At 48.2% G+C, this 21,289-nt stretch overlaps 3 long non-coding RNA genes, 1 other non-coding gene and 1 pseudogene across 4 annotated transcripts; 1 reads left to right on the forward strand and 4 right to left on the reverse strand.

Annotated features, from left to right (window-relative positions):
* Positions 1-1,822: 1,822 nt before the first annotated feature.
* Positions 1,823-2,564, forward strand: LOC128347598 (uncharacterized). The gene is made up of 2 exons (XR_008317597.1): positions 1,823-2,010; positions 2,118-2,564. It is a non-coding gene; the product is annotated as an uncharacterized LOC128347598 (long non-coding RNA).
* Positions 2,565-4,568: 2,004 nt separating this feature from the next.
* Positions 4,569-4,688, reverse strand: LOC128348433 (small nucleolar RNA SNORA49). Its single transcript, XR_008318152.1, has one exon. It is a non-coding gene; the product is annotated as a small nucleolar RNA SNORA49 (small nucleolar RNA).
* A 1,486-nt stretch (positions 4,689-6,174) lies between these two features.
* On the reverse strand, positions 6,175-11,943 carry LOC128343899 (pseudouridylate synthase 1 homolog; annotated as a pseudogene).
* Positions 11,944-12,027: 84 nt separating this feature from the next.
* Positions 12,028-12,741, reverse strand: LOC128347604 (uncharacterized). Its single transcript, XR_008317603.1, has 2 exons — positions 12,576-12,741; positions 12,028-12,468 (listed from the first exon to the last, which is right to left on the reverse strand). It is a non-coding gene; the product is annotated as an uncharacterized LOC128347604 (long non-coding RNA).
* Positions 12,742-19,223: 6,482 nt separating this feature from the next.
* Positions 19,224-19,949, reverse strand: LOC128347597 (uncharacterized). The gene is made up of 2 exons (XR_008317596.1): positions 19,779-19,949; positions 19,224-19,671 (listed from the first exon to the last, which is right to left on the reverse strand). It is a non-coding gene; the product is annotated as an uncharacterized LOC128347597 (long non-coding RNA).
* Positions 19,950-21,289: the final 1,340 nt, after the last annotated feature.

Genomic DNA, 21,289 nt, shown 5'->3' on the forward strand with positions numbered 1-21,289 from the left:
AAGCATTTTCCCACTGCGCCGTTAGACTAGTAGCCACCACCAATAGATCTGTCGTCCATGCTTTTGTCAAGTCTCCTTTCCAAGCCATCCCAGCATGCGACCATCACTACAATCTGTGGCAGAGAATTCCATAGATTAATGATGCACTGTGTGGAAAAGGACGTCCTTTTGTGGGTCTCCTCACACCCCAGAATTGACATGAACTGCAAGCTACCCAGAAACCATAGCATGCAAGGTCCAATCCCAACCTTACACCATTAAAAGGCTTTTTTCAAGGGGATTGTCAGGACCCAGGCTTCTCAACTTTGGCCCTCCTGCAGATGTTGGCCTACAACTCCCATAATCCCTGGGTATTGGCCACTGTGGCTGGGGATTATGGGAGCTCTGGTCCAAACAGCTGCGGGGCCAGAGTTGAGCAGACCAGGTCTAGAGCAAGCCTTCCCATGTTGGCGGCCTCCAGAGCTTGCTGAACTACAACTCCCATCAGCCCCTGCTCCAATCCATTACAGAATACACTCTGTTCTGTGCTGCTCACACCTCCCTTGGAATACTGTGTGCAGTTTTATGAAGCATACTAGCCAGCCCCGCACAGAGCATCTGTGTGCTCTTTGGGGCCGCCGGTTACCCCTCCCCCCCACCTTCTGCCCCAGTCTCTGCTTCCTAACCACGGCTGGCCCATGCTAGGCCCAGCCGCCTCTCCTCCCCACCGCCACTCCTGCCCTCCCCCCTTCCTTTCCCTCCTCCTGGGCCTTGCCTCCGTGGCTGGGCTGGGCCTGCCACCACCTCTGGCCTCCGGGGCCAGCCCGCCACCACCACGGAGACCAATCCTCCTGCGTGTGCCTCAGCCAATCAGGTGCCTCCTCCGCCCAGCCAATCAACTGGTCGCTGGGACGCACATTCCAAGGCACACCCAGGAGAATTGAAAAGATAGATGGTATTGCCATTTTATAGATCTTATGCTTTCTCTATGCATACACATTCAGAGGTTTTCTTATGTGTGTATTTTAAGTTATAAAGATTTTTGCTTTTAACGAAAGATACCAAAACATGAAGAAAGCAGTCTTCTCTTCAGAGGCTGCTCTGGCATTGTTTTGGAGACATTGCTTGGTATCCACTTCTGAGCTGCTCATTTGAGCTGATTGTTTCTGAATTGTTCTGTTTTCAGAGGTGTGACTAGGTAATTTTGGAGCCTGGACCTAAGCCCCTTTGGAGCCGCTGCCCCCCACCCCCGCTGCATGTTAAGCATCATTTTTTAACATGTAGGTTCTTGAATGTACAAAACAAACCACCCAGGACAGACTGCAGAGGATTTTGGGGCCCCAGGTGGTGTGTAGGCCCTGGATTTCGGCGCCAGGGGTAAGAGCGCATGTTCATTCTAAGCATGTTATAGTGTATATAACACCCCCTTCTATTTTCTTATATCAGTAAAGTTGCACTGAAGTCTGCTTGGCAAAAGAAAAACCATACTGCCAAAAGAACCCCTCAGTAATTGTTGTCTTTTGGGGAGATGCTTGGGGAACACTTAAATTGCTGCCACTCGACTATTTCATATCAGATGAGATCGAAACTGATCACCAGGCCATTGCCTGATGCCTCAGCCAGTGGGCATCACAATCCAGTCCTTGTTGGCCTCCCCACATTCGACCATACATGGTTTCTTTAAAAGCCCGTCTAAATATGGCCTGCCTCTTTCTGCTGTCACAATGAGAGCAATCACAGCCCCCCTCCCACTTCTGCCCGCATCATAAAACTCCATGTGCTCTGAGCCCAAATAAAAGCAGCTCAGCTTTGCTGAGTAGCTCAGGCGGGTGGGTGGGCGGAGTCTCCCGGGTGGGTGGGTGCATAGAGGGCGAGCCGGGCGGGTGGGCAGTCACAGAGAGGAAACCGGTAATGTTTCCCCTCCGCCTGTGTGGGATTTGGGAGGGCAACCCAAGTCCTGGACTTGGCTACAATCTTAATCCTTGTAGGGGATCCAGACATCCAGAAGAAGAAGCCCAACTGCACCCACCAGTAAGTTAGACACCTCCCTACCCCGTGCCCCCTTCACATCCCATCCTACTTTCCCCGCTTGCTTCCCTCCCATTTAACACAGGGGATCTCTCTTCCTTTCATTTCAGGCCATGACCTTCACCATCAATCGAGCCCCTTTCGGGCACAATGGCTGAAGCGGAGGTCTTGCCTCCTCACCGGCAGAAGAACCTTCATGTGTAGCTCCAAGGCCAAACTCCCAAAGGCAAAGATAGACACTGTGCTGTCCTTTTGGTTGAGCCATAGGTAGCTCAAGCTGTGTCTGGGCGGGATCATCCATTGGTGGTCCTGCCCCAACACAGATTGACCAAGGCCCACTGTTTAACCTGGCCGTGCAGGCCTGGCTGGTTGCCGCTTTTTGGAGCCGAGAAGGAATTTTCCCCTGGGAGGTCTCTCGATCCCCAGGTTTTTTGCCTTCTCTGCACAGCCTTCTCCTTGAGCTCTGCAAGCACCTTGGCTTGCCGCTGAAGAAGAGTCAACCAGTGGGTCTTTCCCCCTACCTCCCCCCCCCCAAATAAAAGATAAATCAATCTGAAGACATTGTCGCCTTGTCTTTCTTGGGTCGTCTCTTTCTTGTTGGGCTCCTGGGAGTGGTTAGGACTCAATGAGGAAAATTACTCATATCAGGTTAGGATAAGATCCAAATGTAGAACGCGTTTACAATCTTCATTCAGCTAGTCGTTACCTCTCAACTTTTCCTGTCTCACAGGATTGTTGTGCAAATAAGAGAGGAAGGTGGAGAACACCACCTTGGTATAAGGGTGGAATCACTCAAAAACCTCAGCACTCTGTGTTCCTCAGTCTGCCACAGAAGCGCTGGGTCTTTCCATTCCTTCTGAACAACACTAATGAAAGGCACCTTCTCCTCCTGGAGATGGGGTTGTGTTCAGAGAGCATTGGCCCTACCATTAAAACATGGCACAGCTTGAAATCCTGCCCTAAATATAGATGTGGAGGACTTTTGGGACTGCCACTAAATCTTTCACCTCCAGAAGGTCTGATAGAGGTGCATTACCCATTGAAACAAATGTGAGCCACATCCTTTTTTGTCATCCTGAGGCCCCAGAGAAGAAACCTCCACTTTGCAGAAGCCCAAAGGGTCACATATAAGCCCATGGTCTACATCTATGAATCAAGGGGAGGCATGTGGCTTGGGGACACCCAAAGACAGAACCTGTTGGAACGGGGAGGGGGGCCATCCCAGGAAATGCCCAGTACACTACAATGGTTTGTTGCTTGCTCTTTGCATCCAAGAGGTATCTAAACACTTTGGTATTTCTGAATGGTTCGTTTTGCACCCCTGCTTATGAATTCAGAAGAAGAGATACAAATTCAGAAGTCATACTGAGGAGTAAACTACTCAACCCTTTGCACCAGAAGCCATCCAGGTACAGTGGCAAAAATTTAATTAGGAGCACAGATTAAAAGCAAATTCAGATTCATTCATTCATTCATTCATTCTCTCCCTCTCTCTCTCTCTCTCACTCGCACGCACGCACGCACGCAGTGGCAGCCTATATTTCTTAGCTTTACAGGGTTTAGATCATGTCAGAGGCAAGAACTTTCAGAATTCTCACAAGATCTTCTCAATGAACCTTAGAGGTATTCCCCAGCAGCTCTCTTTACCTTAGGCACTTCCAAAGACCATCTGAGCTGATCCAGATGCCATCTGTTAACTTCAGGCTCCGATCCCTGGGGCATCTCTGTATTTCCATGACGCCTTTTCTCCCGATATATTGAAGAAGCACTCACTTTTTGGACACCAGGCTGCTGGAATATAAACAAACCCATTTCTAAGGACCGCCTGTTCCTCTCACGTACACAGAAAGTCAGAATCCCTGCAGACACTCTTCCCCAAGCTACAGCCCCAGCCCCAAGGGGAATCTCTTCCAGGACCCACATGGAGTCTCCCAGGGGAGTAACAGCAAGGGGGGGGCATGCCCTTGCCTGTGTGCTCCCCAGAGGCATCTGGTGGGCCACTGGGCAAAAGAAGGTACTGGACTAGATGGGCTTCCTTGGGCCTCATCCAGCAGGGCTGTTCTGGTGTTCTTATCCAAAACCTTGCTTAGCAAAACGGGGCAATTCTTGCTTGCAACCACAAAACTGGCTCTCCTCCCCATCCATCAACCAACAATATTCATGTCTTTTCCTCTCGGAAAAAGTTCCTCTTGGAGGGTTCTCGGCCAGCGGGACCCTTTGCCTCTTCCAAACTAGTAGTCCTAGAGGCCCCCTGGTCAGCAAGGGGCACAAATGTTGGAGCTAGCTTTCCCCAGTCCCACCCCCTACCAAAGTGCTCCCCCAGCTTCCATGACCTTCCCAGAGCCCTGAAGGGTCACTCTCTTACTCAGATCCATTGCCAGCCCTGTGCTGTGGTGGTGGGGATGAAAATACATGACCTGTCCTTTTTAGTTACTTTGGCTATTCCCTTTCCTCGGGAGTCCACATGGCTAGAACTGGTGCCTTTGGGCTTCCAGGAACACACTCTCTGCCACACTGGCAGTTGCAAAAGATACTTCAAGAGGACTCATTCTGAAGGTGGCACTGTAAGTATCAAAGTATAAGATCCAAGCTGGGATGGAATGGAACAGGTTTCAGCATATCCTCGGGCAATGCTAGGGTGATTGACTGTTTGCAGAGCCCCAGGAGTAAGGCTGAGGAAAAACAGGCACTACTGGAATTGACCTGAATCCAAGACTAGGTTCTTCCTGACTCTTTCACATTAGAAATCAGGAGCAAGGTGGTCGTCTTAAATGCATCATCCTATTCCTTTTGGGTAAATACAGCTATAACTGTATTCATAAATTTTCAGGTATAACTTGTATGCCACCTCTCATTTTAAGGGGGTTCGTCTTAAATTCAGACATGTCTTCTATCCTGGTAAATACGGTCATAGGAGGAGTCCTGATTAATTCTGGCCCTGTCTGCAGGAAGTGCTGGATTTCGAGGCATGGTAATGATGCCCGTTATTCATCTGGAAATAAAACAAGGTTCTGCTGTTGTCAAAAGGGTCTACCCTGCAAGGTTTGGGATGCCTTATGAAAAGCAGCATAAAAACATCAAGGGATGTGGCCAAGAAAGACTGTAAGACTTCAGGGCAAAGAATCCTTGAAACTTCACTAGAACACAGGAGAAATTCATTCTAAAAATAGGGCACAGTCTTTCATCCCCATCCAGTACCAACTTATCTGTTAGGAATCAGAAGCCATACACTGGACACACCTCCAGAGCTGTCTGGCCACGCCCCCTGCATCCTCCTTTTCATCAGTGAAGCTTTGGAGGGGACAGAGATGACCTGTGGCCAAATAGCTGGAGATGAGCCATGGTCATGTCTGAGCGCAGCTCATCTCTTCCCCTGTCCTGACTCCCAACACAGCTCATATTTTCATATACAAAAGACATACAGATTTCTTTTTTTAAAAAACACGCTTCTACATCTTGCAACGAGAAGACTTTTATTCTTTAAAAAAAGAGCAGAGTCGCTTTTTGGGTTTGTTTTTTTAAAAGAGCCCTAATTGACATTTAAAAGGGAAAAATGCACGAGAAGCAGATAGTACCTCGTCACAATGTGCAGCTTTTACCAGATCATGTTTACTCTAGGAGCCCAGAGGAAACAGACGGCATGGAAAGAGAGATCTGTATTCCCTGCAGAAACTGACTGAAATACAGCCGGAAAGCCTCAATACAGCAGAGAGAAACTCTGGCCCTAAATTTCTAAAAAAGTGGGGGGAAAGTGGGAACATAATATACAGTATATTTCTTAGTAACTTGCCCTTGCTTTACAGTCCAATAATTATTGTTTCCCTTTTGTATATTCAAGGTGGCAAAATGACATAATTCAGCAGATATTTTTTTAAAACCTTTGCTTCTGTCAAGCATAATTAATTTGCTATCAGCACTAGGCGGCACAGTCCCCATTTGCCTGCCCCCGACGGCAGAGTTAGGCGGTCCATTTTGAGTGTTCCTTGCACCCACAGACTCTTCTGTTTCCCCCACAGTTTGGCCTGGTTATCACGGACCAGTTTCATCTGCTTCAGTGACAGATGTAGGTAATCACTTGAGAAAGGTCCTGCGTTTCAGAGCAGTTGCTCGGATCACCATGGGCCACACTACCCACCAACATGAGCCGTGCTCCGGATAGATTTGGACTCAGTCTGAATCGTTTCGGCGTCCATCACTGCCTTCGGGATTGCTGTTCTGAATGGGAAAGAAACAAACGAGAGAGCAGTTTGCATGTATCGTCGGAGGAGCAGTTTATTTGGATTGGCTCTTCGATCATCAGCCATCTCTCCTCCTGCTGTCAAACTTCAAATTGCAATTTTCTTGGGGCATGGACCTTGGTATTTTCTTTGGGCTCTTTCTAGCTTAGGTTGCCCAATAGAATTCCATTCACAATGAATTGATTCATTGATTCCATCTCCAGTTACCACCAACTCATTTGGTGGCTACAGGGAGATGGGCCTTCTCGGTCGCTGCCCCGAGATTGTGGAATGAGCTTCCTGCTGAGATACGATCCTCCCCATCTCTGGCAATTTTCAAAAAACACCTGAAAACCCATCTTTTCACCCAAGCTTTCTCAGCTTCCTAAATTTGGGGTTTTTTAATATCTGGTTTATTTTAAAATTAAAAACCTGACTTCAGGATTTTAATCACTGTAATTGTTTAATTGTTGTTTTAAAATGTTTTTAAATTGTTAATTATTATATTGTTTTTTAATTTGTTTTAGCTCTTTACTGTTTTAGTGGTTTGTTTTAATTGTAAACCTCCCTGAGCCATTTTGGAAGGGCGGTATACAAATCAATCAATCAATCAATCAATCAATCAATCAATCTATTAATAATAATAATAATAATAATAATAATAATAACAATAATAGTCTAGCTCACCTTTCACCACTGGCTTCAAGGCAGTATTGAGCATTAGATGTGCAGTTATCTAAAAGCAATGAAAACTAGTATAGATCCAAATCTTAAAAGCCTACAAACCTTCACCTTCTAAAAGTGCAAGAGAAACTATCTCATCACAATCAGGCCTTCTCTCTGAAGAACTGAGGAAAAAGCAGATGGTGTCAGTAGGATGTACACAAATTTTGCTCGAATCGATTTGAATCGATTCAAGTGAAATCCGTGCATACCCCTAGGTGCCATACATCCATAAACTTTGGGAGGGAAGAGATATCTCCAGGTAGAGTATTCTGTAATCTGGGGGGGATTCTGAGCATCTAGTATCATCTAGTCTTGTCTTTGTTTTACGGAGGTGGGTGGAAGTACTCGGGGGGTGGGGGGCTGGCAGGAGGAGAGATGAAAAGATGAATAGGAATGAACCACTCCTGCAGTAACATGGAGCCAGCTTCAGTGAGGGCCTCCCTTAGTTGTGGCTGGAAGTGATGGCACTTGTAGTTCAGCAACAGCTGAAAAGCCAAGGACACCCACCACCTTAGAGCATGGGGACCCAAGATTCCAAGAGTTTGGCTCCACCTCAACCCAAACTGGACCCAGTTCGGTCCGAGATCGACCCTTTGAACCCAATCTGTTCAATTTCAAGCCGGTTCACACACCTTTACAGTTTACTCTCCCTTACTTTTGATCTCTGTTGTCCATATGTGTCCTACAGGCGGTGGAGTTGAAATCATGGTTGGAGAGCATTTCCAGCCAGTTCGCCATGGACATCTCCTCTTTCTCCATGCTTATGATTGTGGGATAGATGTGCTGCTCTTTGAACTTGGCAATCTTCGCCTCCTCCTCTGCCCACTCCAGGGCCTCATGGAGCCCATCGTTCCCGAAGCGTCTATTATACTTTTCAAAATGAAATGGCTCCAAAACCAGGCCCAGACTGGGCGCTTTGGGGACATCCACCGTCTCCCCCCCCGAGCTCCGCTCCATGATGGCCTCAGAGACGTAACCCTTCATGATGGCGATGACAAGCCCGATCATCTTTCAGATCTGGTGCATCATGAAGCTCTGGCCTTTCACTCTGAGGACAGCGAGCTCCGTGCTGTCCCGCACGAAGGGCTCTTCGCAGTACATCTCCATGATGTAACACTTGGCGCTGGGGTCCCTGGGCCCCTTCTGGGAGGTGAAGTTTTTATTTATTTTATTTATTTATTGTTGCATTTCTATACTGCCTTTCGTTAAAAGACAACCCCAAGGCGGTTTACAAAAGTTAAAAACACACAATAAAAAGGCAATAAAACATCAAGCTAAAAATATATAAAAACATATAAAAAACAGGCATAAAAACAATACAAGTAAAAACACACAGAAGCTGTGGAAGTTGTGAGTCCCTTTGTAGCAAGCCAAGAGGCGGTTGACCAGATCAAGGGTCTCTCTGCTCAGGCGGTACGTCTCTCCCGGAGGATCGCGGTCTTTGTGCACAAAGGCAAATGTCAGTAGCATGTTCGAATACGTCCGGGCGTCGCATTTGTTCTTGGAGTTGAACCCTCCAGTGACCCTTTTGAGCCCTAGGTAACAGAAATCCAGACATTTCCATCAATGAGGTTTCAGACAATTTCTCCCGCCTGCATAATATTAGAATCCAGGGCCATCCATTCAAACTAAATGCTGGGAGATTCACAACAGACAACAAGAAGAACTTCTTTACACAAAATGTTGTTAAATGGTGGAATTTGTTGCTGCCAGATGAGGTGGTGGCCACCAATCAAGACAGTTTTAAAAGAGGATTAAGCCGAATTATGGAGGATAGAGCTATCAACGGCTACGAGTCTTGGCAACTATATACTTCCATCAGGGTCAGAGGTGGTGTGCCCTGAACAGCAGGTGCTAGGGAGCATCAAGGAAGGGGGCGGCTGCTTTCTCCCCACACATACACTTGTGGGCCTCCCATGTGCACCTGCTTGGAGGCAAGGTGGTACATGGGCAGGATCCAGCAGGATCCTTGGCTGGATCCAGCAGGGCTTTTCTTATCTCAGCATGTTTGGTCTTGTACCGTAAATAAAATTTGATTTGATTTGACATCTCAATCCTCAATTTCAGGTCAACCCTAAACATCAGATGATCAACATCCAAATTTTTGGCTATGATCAATCTAGCTGCTATCAACATAAAGGACAGTAAAACCTTGGGATTCCACCCTCGCCCCCCAGCCAAATATTAAAAAGAGGGTGTGTTATCCCTGGAGGATTGGTATCACAAGCTCTGGTATATATAGCTCCACCCCCTAAAGAGAATATCTCACAGTGCTCAAACTTCTAGTCTCTCATTCATATGCAACCAGGGCAGACCCTGCTTAGCAAAGGGGACAAGTCATGCTTGCTACCCCAAGACCAGCTCTCCTCTCAGCTGTCCAGCTATCTTGTGCACCAACCAATAATGATTGGATTGCAGTCAAAAGAGTGGGAAGATACCTAAAGGGTACTGCACACTTCACGTTGGGAGATACCAGCAAGCAGCAATCCCAGACTAGTGGGAAACATGGGCTCAGACTGGGGTGAAGACTAATTAATTAGTCAAACTCGACTGATTAATTCCATGTGTTATTTCAGTACACCAGGCCTGCTCAACTTAGCCCACCCCCAGCTGTTTCTGGACTACAACTCCCATGATCCCCAGCCACAGTGTCCAATAGCCAGGGATTATGGGAGTTGTAGGCCAACATCTGCAGGAGGGCTGAAGTTGAGCCCTGTTCTAAATGCTCAGGTGTGAGAGGTCTCCTGAGCAGGGGAGATCTTTGAGACACTACAGCATCTCCAACTATTAACTACCCAAACAGAGCTAGACTGACAGCATCTCCGGGCATCTTGCTTGGTGGGCCGTATTGTTCTGCCCAGGGCTATGGGAGGCGGCAGAATCCCCAGGACTGCAGCTGGCTTGAGGGATTCAGGTGTGTGCCTTGTGCATCTTCCAGCCATTACTGTGCAGAAAAATAACGGGAGTCCAGGGTCCCCATTGAGCTACATGTCCGAGGGGTGGGTTTCCACTATTTTGCCTTCCCAACAGCCCTGCGAAGCAGGTCAAGTCACAAGACAGGCATGACCAAGGGAAAAGAAAATCAGAGCTTTGAGGGGGTGGGGGGGTAATGTGAATGAAAACCACTAGCGGTGCAGTAGGACGGAAATGCATCAGAGGATGGAAATGCATGCAAAATATGTCTGCTCAAGATATATTACGCTGCTTACAGATTGTAGGAAATGCTGCATGGAGTAGAGAGAGTGGACAGAGAAGCTTTTCTCCCTCTCCCACAAAACTAGAGCCAGGGGTCATCCCTTGAAACGGAAAGCCAGGAAATGTAGGACCGGCAAAAGGAAGTACTTGGTCATGCATAACCTATGGAGTTCTCTTCCTTCCACGGGGCGTGGTGTGACGGCCAGTCGCTCGGATGGCTTTCAAAGGGGCTTGGGCAAATTCATGGAGGACAGGTCAATCCATGGCTACTAGTCTGGTGGCTCCCAGGACCAGCTGATGGCCTGATCCAAAGTCCTAAATTTAAGAGGGGCTTCTCTAGGATACCTTTGTTTAAAGATTCACTGAGAAGATCTTGCAAGAAATCATAAACTACTCAGTGGCGACTCAGAGGTGGGCCTTCTCTGTAGCTGCTCCTGGGCTGTGGAATGTACTCCCAGCAGAAATCTGCAGTTCTTTATTAACCTTCAAGAGAGCCCTTAAAACCAATCTGTTTGGCCTGGCCTTCCAGGGTTTTAAATTAGTTTTATTTGTTTTAATGTTCTAACCTGGTTTTCAGGGTTTTAATTGTTTTGATGGTTTAATTTTTTTAAAAGCTGTTTTAATTGTTAATTGGTGTTTATATTTATATTTCTGTTTTAATTGTTATTGGTTTTAATGGTTTCTGTTTTAATTGTAAAACGACCTGAGCTATTTCGGAAGGGCGGTATGAAAATCAATCAATCAATCAATCAAACAAACAAACAAAGCATGGGAGACACTTTTTGCTGACCAGAACTATAAACCATATGCTGTTTTTGTGTGTTTTTGTATGTTAGCTTGAGCTTGCTTTTGTTCTGCTCTCTTGATTGAATTGTTACTGCTGTACCTGGATTACTTATGGTGCAAAGTGTTCAGTGGATTGCCCCCACCCTCAGTATGACTTCCTTTGCATTTGTGTCTCTCACTTTGAATTTGTAAGCTGACCTGATGGTCCATTCCTCAAAGGAGGGAGGGGTGTGAATGATAAAATGAACCATTCAAGAAGAGAAGCAGGTTAAAATATAAACCAGTGTGCAGGACTGTCTCCTTGTTCCTAGAGGTGAAATGTTTGTATACCTCTTCGATACAAAGAGCAAGCCACAAACCGACATAGCGTAACTGATCATCCCCTGGGATGGCCCCCTCCCCGTTCCAGCAGGCCCCCTCTTCTTTGAGCATCTGCAAGCCATGTGCAGATCCCTTGATCCAGAAGTGTAGACCATGCGCTTATATGTGACCCTTTTGGCTTCACCAAAGTGGAGGCTTCTCTGGGGGTTCAGGATAACAAAAGAGATGCTCTTTGTAAGTCACATTTGTTACAGTGGGAATTACACCTTTTTTGTTAAACCTTTTAGAGATGAAAGTAGTGGCAGCCCCAAAAGCCCTCCGGATCTATGACTGGGGCAGAATTTCAAGCTGTGGCAAGTTTCAATGGTAGGGGCCAATGTTCTCTGAACACAACCTCGTCTCCAGTAAGAGAAAGTGCCTTTCATTAGTGTTGTTCAGAAGGAAGGCAAAGATCTAGCGCTACTGTGGCAGACTGAGGCACACAGATTGCTGAGGGTTTTCACCGATTACACCCTTATACCAAGGTGGTGTTCTCCACCTTCCTCTCATATGCACAACAATCCTGTAAGAAAGTTGAGAAGTAGATCACTGAGTGAGGGTTTTAAACTCGGATCTCCCCGGTCCCATTCAACCATTCTACCTCTGGATCTTAATCCCAACCTGATTGATCCACAGATCCATTACCTGACATGAGCGATTTTCCTCATTGAGTCCTAACAACTCCCAGGAGCCCAACAAGAAAGAGACGACCCAAGAAAGACAAGGCGACAATGTCTTCAGATTGATTTATCTTTTATTTGGGGGGGGAGGGGGAAAGACCCACTGGTTGACTCTTCTTCAGCGGCAAGCCAAGGTGCTTGCAGAGCTCAAGGAGAAGGCTGTGCAGAGAAGGCAAAAAACCTGGGGATCGAGAGACCTCCCAGGGGAAAATTCCTTCTCGGCTCCAAAAAGCGGCAACCAGCCAGGCCTGCACGGCCAGGTTAAACAGTGGGCCTTGGTCAATCTGTGTTGGGGCAGGACCACCAATGGATGATCCCGCCCAGACACAGCTTGAGCTACCTATGGCTCAACCAAAAGGACAGCACAGTGTCTATCTTTGCCTTTGGGAGTTTGGCCTTGGGGCTACACATGAAGGTTCTTCTGACGGTGAGGAGGCAAGACCTCCGCTTCAGCCATTGTGCCCGAAAGGGGCTCGATTGATGGTGAAGGTCATGGCCTGAAATGAAAGGAAGAGAGATCCCCTGTGTTAAATGGGAGGGAAGCAAGCGGGGAAAGTAGGATGGGATGTGAAGGGGGCACGGGGTAGGGAGGTGTCTAACTTACCGGTGGGTGCAGTTGGGCTTCTTCTTCTGGATGTCTGGATCCCCTACAAGGATTAAGATTGTAGCCAAGTCCAGGACTTGGGTTGCCCTCCCAAATCCCACACGGCAGAGGGGAAACATTACCAGTTTCCTCTCTGTGACTGCCCACCCGCCCGGCTCGCCCTCTATGCACCCACCCACCCGGGAGACTCCGCCCACCCACCCACCTGAGCTACTCAGCAAAGCTGAGCTGCTTTTATTTGGGCTCAGAGGACATGGAGTTTTATGATGCGGGCAGAAGTGGGAGGGGGGCTGTGATTGCTCTCATTGTGACCGCAGAAAGAGGCAGGCCATATTTAGACGGGCTCTTAAAGAAACCATGTATGGTCAAATGTGGGAAGGCCAACAAGGACTGAATTGTAATGCCCGCTGGCAGAGGCATCAGGCAATGGCCTGGTGATCAGTTTCGATATCATCTGATATGAAATAGTCGAGTGGCAGCAATTTAAGTGTTCCCCAAGCATCTCCCCAAAAGACAACAGTTACTGAGGGGTTCTTTTGGCCGAATGGTTTTTCATTTGCAAGGCAGACTTCATTGCAACTTTACTGATATAAGAAAATAGAAGGGGGTGTTATATACACTATAACATGCTTAGAATGAACAGGCGCTCTTACCCCTGGGCTGTGGGGCAGAAATCCAGGGCCTACACACCACCTGGGGCCCCAAAATCCTCTGCAGTCTGTCCTGGGTGGTTTGTTTTGTACCCTCAAGAACCTACATGTTAAAAAATGATGCTTAACATGCAGCGGGGGTGGGGGGCAGCGGCTCCAAAGGGGCTTAGGTCCAGGCTCCAAAATTACCTAGTCACACCTCTGAAACAGGGCCTTCTCTGTTGCTGCCCCTAGACTCTGGCATGCTCTCCCGGTGGCCATTCGTTCCTCAGACTCCATCACAGCTTTTAGAAAGCTTTTAAAGACTTGGCTTTTTACCAGGCTTTTACATGATCGTCTTTACTGCGGCTTCTCTATGTTTTTATCTGTTATGTTGTCATGTTTTTATGCTTGTTTATATGTTTTTAGTTTGATGTTTTTATTGCTTGATGTTTTTACTGCTTTTATTGTATGTTTTAATTTTTGTAAACCGCCTTGGGGTTTTCTTTTAACGAAAGGCGGTATAGAAATGTAAAAATAAATAAAAATCAATAAATAAATTGAACAATTCAGAAACAAACAGCTCAAATTAGCAGCTCAGAAGTGGATACCAAGCAATGTCTCCAAAACAATGCCAGAGCAGCTGCTGAAGAGAAGATTGCTTTCTTCATGTTTTGGTATCTTTCTTTACAAGCAAAAATCTTTATAACTTAAAATACACACATGAGAAAATCTCTGAACATGTATGCATAGAGAAAACATAAGATCTATAAAATGACAATATCATATGTTTCATAAAACTGCACACAGTATTCCAAGGGAGATGTGAGCAGCACAGAACAGAGTGTATTCTGTAATGGATTGGAGCAGGGGCTGATGGGAGTTGTAGTTCAGCAACCTCTGGAGGCCCCCAACTTGGGAAGGCTTGCTCTAGACCTGGTCTGCTCAACTCTGGCCCCGCAGCTGTTTGGACCAGAGCTCCCATAATCCCCAGCCACAGTGGCCAATAGCCAGGGATTATGGGAGTTGTAGGCCAACATCTGCAGGAGGGCCAAAGTTGAGGAGCCTGGGTCCTGACAATCCCCTTGAGAAAAGCATTTAATGGCCTAAGGTTTGGAATGGACCTTGCATGCTACGGTTTCTGGGTAGCTTGCAGTTCATGTCAATTCTGGGGTGTGAGGGGACCCACAAAAGGACGTCCTTTTCCACACAGTGCATCATTAATCTATGGAATTCTCTGCCACAGATTGTGGTGATGGTTGCGTGCTTGAATGGCTTGGAAAGGAGATTTGACAAAAGCATGGAGGACAGATCTATTGGTGGTGGCTACTAGTCTAACAGCGCAGCGGGAAAATGCTTGACAAACAAGCAGAAGGTTGCCGGATCGGATCCCCGCTGGTACCATACTGGGCAGCAGCGATATAGGACGGTTCTGAAAGACATAATCTCAGATTGCGCTGGAGGAGGCAATAGTAAACCCCTCCTGTATTCTACCAAAAGAAAACCATAGGGCTGTCAAAATTGACTTTCATGGCACACTTTACTTTACCTGTACTAGTCAGGTGCCTCCTTCAAGTTAACTGATGGCACCTGGATCAGCCAACCACCTTCCAAAGTGCTAAAGGTAAGAAGAGCGTCTAGAAAACTTTTGTTTTAAGATTCATTGAGAAGATCCTGCAAGAAATCCTAAAAGCAGGCGTGGCTTTTGTTGCTCGACTTTAAACAAAAGCTATATGCTGCATGAGTGTGTGTGTGTGTGTGTGTGTGTGTTTGTGAGAGAGAGAGAGAGACAGAGACAGAGACAGAGACACACTGACTTGAGCTTGCTTTTAATAGGTTCTGCTGATTAAATTCTTATGGCTGTATCTGGATCACTGAGGGTGCATAGTGTTCAGTTGATCCCAGCCCCAGCATGACTTCCTCTTGCATTTGTGCCTCTTACTTTCAATTTGTATGCTGACCTGCCTGCCCCTCCCTCAAAGGAAAAGTCCACATTCTGAAATGTACCATTCAAAAATAAAAGCAGCTCAAAAACACAAACCAACAATTCTCTGGCATTCTTCCATCGTCCCAACCAATGTCTGGGGGTCTTGCGTTGTCTCGCCTGCAAGCCATGTGCCTTCAATTGATCCATAGGTGTAGACCATGTGCTTATATGTGACCCTTTTGGCTTCTCCGAACTGGAGGCTTCTTCTCCAAAGGCATCATCTCATACTGCACAGGACTCGGTGGCGTAATGATAGTGGGGGCAGGGAGGCACGTGCCCCGGGCGCCATCTTTGGGGCGCCATGACCCCCGCCGATCCCCAATTTTATTTTATTTTTAAATTTTTAAATAAAAATTTCTCTGGCTCAGCAGCAGCAGTCAAGGGAGCGCGTCGTTGGCGCCCCCTCCCCCACGAGCCGTCCCTTCCGTGCCCGTGCCCCCCCCCATTGCTTTGCTGGCCTCCTCAGTATGTGTGCTTGGAGACGGCGAGTTTCTGAGGTTACGAGGACTTGTCTTTGAAGGCAGGAATGGGAGAATGAGATATACGGTAGATGTTTGCGTGCCTTTTGCGGGGAAGGCGAAGCCGAGAGCGCGTGCGTGCTGGCGCGGGCCAAACAACTGGGAGGGCGCGAGGCAGGGAGGGAGCGCGTGTGATGAGTGAGAGAGCGTGCGCTGCTGCACTGTCTCTTTCAACCAAGCACTCCGGAGTCTGGGCGCGTGTTCAGTCCCTCGCCTCGCGCTCCCTCCACTCCACTCCAGAGGTGCCTTCGGAGGCGGCGGCTGATTCCCGCTCCGGCGGCTCACTCCAGCAGAGACTCCTCTGGGGAGCTGCGTCTTCGCCTCTCCCTCCCTTCCCCCCGCCCCGTGCACGCTTCAACAGGCGTCATGGACCACGGTCCCAAAGGGGGGACTCTGTTGCCGGGGCAGCCGCTGGGGACGCTGCTCGAGGGGCTGCCGCGGTGCTGCCGCCTCCTCCTCCGGCGGGGTGGTGGTGCAAGTGAGGGAGAAGACGGGACCTCTGTGCGCCGCCATCCCCTACATGCCGTTCCCCATGGCCGTCATCTGCTTGTTCCTCAACACCTTTGTGCAAGGGCTAGGTAAGCAGCCTTCAGGCCCTGGCCGGGCGCGGAGCAGTTGCGCCCCTGGTGCTTGCACGACTGCGGGAGGGTGTGTGTGTGAGAGAGAGAGAGGTGGCGAGAGGGGGTGCGTGCAGAACTCCCGGCGGCGGGGGCGAGATGCATCCAAGACGTGGGCTTCTCTGGTGTTTGTTGTTGTTGTTAAACAAGTGGAAACTGGTAGGAATAATATAGTTGATGGGAACAAAAATCAGACAATGAAACAAAACATAGAGAGATTGTCTTTTAAAGAGCTGCCAGGTACCTGGGAGTTAACACTTTTGATCTCTGTTCACTGTGCGGACCATTGTTCCAATTCATGAGCTGAAATGGGCAAGGCAGTCCACATCTCTTAGGGTGAGACAAGATGTCAGTGCTTAACAAAGGCGGGGGGGGGCGCAATTCCAGTGTTTGCCCTGGGCGCCGTTTTCCCTAGTTACGCCTCTGCACAGGAGGAGGCAATGGTAAACTTTTCCTGTATTCTACCAAGCAAACCACATGGCTCTGTCTTCCCCAGGAATTGACACCGACTCAACCGCACAACCTTTCCTAACTCACGTCTACTCCAGCTTCCCACCTGTGAGTCATCAGGGGGTTGACAGCCAGGGGTGGTTCTCCTGCAGTTCTGTGCTTTGAACTTGACCTAATAGCTCCTTCTCCCAGGCCCTTTGCATTCGCTACAGCAAAACACAATGCAGATCTCATGGACCCATGAAATCCAGAGTGCAAACAGTGGTAACTACAGGTTTGCCCTTGGCTTTTTAATCAATCAATCAATCAATCAATTCTAGAAGCCCCTCTTACGTTTATCACTTTGGATCAGGCCATCAGCTGCTCCTGGGAGCCACCAGACTAGCCGCCATGGATTGTCCTGTCCTCCATAAATTTGTCCAAGCCCCTATGAAAGCCATCCGAGCGACTGGCCGTCACCACACCCCGTGGAAGAGAACTCCATAGGTTATGCGTGACCAAGTACTTCCTTTGTCGGTCCTATATTTCCTGGCCTTCCATTTCATGGGATGACCCCGGGCTCAAGTGTTGGGGGAGAGGGAGAAAAGCTTTTCTGTCCACTCTCTCTACTCCATGCAGCATTTCCTACAATCTGTAAGCAGCGTGATATATCTTGAGCAGACATATTTTGCATGCATTTCCATCCTCTGATGAAAAGACACTGCACAGGTAGTGGTTTTCTCTCACATTACCCCCACCCCAAAGCTCTGTTTTTCTTTTTCTTGGTCATGCCTGTCTTGTCACTTGACCTGCTTCACAGGGCTGTTGGGAAGGCAAAATGGTGGAAACCCTCCCCTCAGGCATGCAGCTCAAGGGGGACGCTGGACTCCGTTATTTTTCTGCTGAATGTGCTGCACAGGAATGGTTGGAGGTTGCGCAAGGCACACACCTGAATCGCTCAAGCCAGCTGCAATCCTGGGGATTCTGCTGCCTCCCATACCTCTTTGGAGAACAATACGGCCCACCATGAAAGATGCCCGGAGATGCTGTCAGTCTAGCTCTGTTTGGGTAGTTAATAGTTGGAGATGCTATAGTGTCTCAGAGCTCACCCCCTGCTCAGGAGACCTCTCATATCCAAGCATTTAGAACAGGGCTGGGACTATATCGGGCAGCCGCGCTATAGGAAGATGGTGAATGGCATCATCTCAGATTGCGCTGGAGGAGGCAATGGGAAACCCCTCCTGTATTCTACCAAAAGACAACCACAGGGCTGTCAAAATCGACTTTCATGGACCACTTTACCTTTACTAGTCAGGTGCCTCCTTCAAGTTAATTGGTGGCACCTGGATCAGCCAAGTACCTTCCAAAGTGCTAAAGGTAAGAAGAGCTTCTAGAAAACTTTTAAGATTCATTGAGAAGATCCTGCAAGAAATCTTAAAAGCAGGCGTGGCTCTTCTTGCTTGACTTTAAACAAAAGCTATGTGCTGCGAGAGAGAGAGAGAGAGAGAGAGACTTTAGCTTGCTTTTAATAGGTTCTCCTGATTAAATTCTTATGGCTGTACCTGGATCACTGAGGGTGCATAGTGTTCAGTTGATCCCACCCCCAGCATGACTTCTTCTTGCATTTGTGCCTCTTACTTTGAATTTGTAAGCTGACCTGCCTGCCCCTCCCTCAAAGGAAAAGTCCACATTCTAAAATGTACCATTCAAAAATAAAAGCAGCTCAAAAACACAAACCAACAAGTCTCTGGGGTTCTTCCATCATCCCAACCAATGTCTGGGGGTCTTGCGTTGTCTCGACTGCAAACCATGTGCCTTCACTTGATCCATAGCTGTAGACCATGTGCTTATATGTCACCCTTTTGGCTTCTCCAAACTGGAGGCTTCTTCTCTGGGGGCTCAGGATATCAAGAGAGGTTCTGATTCGCATTTGTTGCAGTGGGTGATGCCCTCTTGTCAGATCTTCTGGAGATAAAGGATAGTGGCAGCCCCAAATGTCCTCCTCTGCATCTATGATTGGGCAGGATTTCAAACTGTGGCACGTTTCAGTGGTAGGGCCAATGTTCTCTGAATGCAACCCCATCTCCAGTAAGAGAAAGTGCCTTTCATTAGTGTTGTTCAGAAGGATGTGAAGGACTGAGCGATTCTGGGAAAGATTGGTGGACTCGAGTGCTGAGGTTTTTCATCAATTACACCCTTAAACCAAGGTGGTGTTCTCCACCTTCCTCTCTTATTTGCACAACAACCCGGTGAGGTAGGCTAAGTTGAGAAGCAGGAGCTAGTTGAGTGAGGGTTTTAAACTCCGATCTCCCCGATCCCCATCAAGCATTCTACCTCTGGATCTTAATCCCAACCTGATTGATCCCCGGATCCATTCCTGACATAAGTGATTTTCCTCTTTGAGTCCTAACCACTCCCAGGAGCCCAACAAGAAATAGACGACCCAAGAAAGACAAGGCAACAATGTCTTCAGATTGATTTATCTTTTATTTGGGGGGGGGGGAGCTAGGGGGAAAGACCCACTGGTTGACTCTTCTTCAGCGGCAAGCCAAGGTGCTTGCAGAGCTCAAGGAGAAGGCTGTGCAGAGAAGGCAAAAAACCTGGGGATCGAGAGACCTCCCAGGGGAAAATTCCTTCTCGGCTCCAAAAAGCGGCAACCAGCCAGGCCTGCACGGCCAGGTTAAACAGTGGGCCTTGGTCAATCTGTGTTGGGGCAGGACCACCAATGGATGATCCCGCCCAGACACAGCTTGAGCTACCTATGGCTCAACCAAAAGGACAGCACAGTGTCTATCTTTGCCTTTGGGAGTTTGGCCTTGGAGCTACACATGAAGGTTCTTCTGCCGGTGAGGAGGCAAGACCTCCGCTTCAGCCATTGTGCCCGAAAGGGGCTCGATTGATGGTGAAGGTCATGGCCTGAAATGAAAGGAAGAGAGATCCCCTGTGTTAAATGGGAGGGAAGCAAGCGGGGAAAGTAGGATGGGATGTGAAGGGGGTACAGGGTAGGGAGGTGTCTAACTTACCGGTGGGTGCAGTTGGGCTTCTTCTTCTGGATGTCTGGATCCCCTACAAGGATTAAGATTGTAGCCAAGTCCAGGACTTGGGTTGCCCTCCCAAATCCCACACGGCACAGGGGAAACATTACCGGTTTCCTCTCTGTGACTGCCCACCCGCCCGGCTCGCCCTCTATGCACCCACCCGCCCGGGAGACTCCGCCCACCCACCCGCCTGAGCTACTCAGCAAAGCTGAGCTGCTTTTATTTGGGCTCAGAGGACATGGAGTTTTATGATGCGGGCAGAAGTGGGAGGGGGGCTGTGATTGCTCTCATTGTGACAGCAGAAAGAGGCAGGCCATATTTAGACGGGCTTTTAAAGAAACCATGTATGGTCCAATGTGGGGAGGCCAACAAGGACTGGTTTGTGATGCTCACTGGCTGAGGCATCAGGCAATGGCCTCGTGATCAGTTTCAATCTCATCTGATATGAAATAGTTGAGTGGCAGCTACTTAAGTGTTCCCCAAGCATCTCCCCAAAAGACAACAGTTACTGAGGGGTTCTTTTGGCCGTATGGTTTTTCATTTGCAAGGCAGACTTCATTGCAACTTTACTGGTATAAGAAAATAGAAGGGGGTGTTATATACACTATAACATGCTTAGAATGAACAGGCGATCTTACCCCTGGGCTGTGGGGCCGAAATCCAGGGCCTACACACCACCTGGGGCCCCAAAATCCTCTGCAGTCTGTCCTGGGTGGTTTGTTTTGTACCTTCAAGAACCTACATGTTAAAAAATGATGCTTAACATGCAGCGGGGGGGGGAGCAGCTCCAAAGGGGCTTAGGTCAAGGCTCCAAAATTACCTAGTCACACCTCTGAAAACTGAACAATTCAGAAACAAACAGCTCAAATGAGCAGCTCAGAAGTGGATACCAAGCAATGTCTCCAAAACAATGCCAGAGCAGCTGCTGAAGAGAAGATTGCTTTCTTCATGTTTTGGTATCTTTCTTTACAAGCAAAAATCTTTATAACTTAAAATACACACATGAGAAAATCTCTGAACATGTATGCATAGAGAAAACATAAGATCTACAAAATGGCAATACCATATGTTTCATTAAACTGCACACAGTATTCCAAGGGAGATGTGACCAGCACAGAACAGAGTGTATTCTGTAATGGATTGGAGCAGGGGCTGATGGGAGTTGTAGTTCAGCAACCTCAGGAGGCCCCCAACATGGGAAGGCTTGCTCTAGACCTGGTCGGCTCAACTCTAGCCCCGCAGCTGTTTGGACCAGAGCTCCCATAATCCCCAGCCACAGTGGCCAATAGCCAGGGATTATGGGAGTTGTGGGCCAACATCTGCAGGAGGGCCAAAGTTGAGGAGCCTGGGTCCTGACAATCCCCTTGAGAAAAGCATTTAATGGCGTAAGGTTTGGAATGGACCTTGCATGCTACGGTTTCTGGGTAGCTTGCAGTTCATGTCAGTTCTGGGGTGTGAGGGGACCCACAAAAGGACGTCCTTTTCCACACAGTGCA

This window comes from Hemicordylus capensis, chromosome 2 (genome assembly GCF_027244095.1).
Source record: "Hemicordylus capensis ecotype Gifberg chromosome 2, rHemCap1.1.pri, whole genome shotgun sequence".
In the NCBI taxonomy this organism is placed as follows: Eukaryota; Metazoa; Chordata; class Lepidosauria; order Squamata; family Cordylidae; genus Hemicordylus; species Hemicordylus capensis.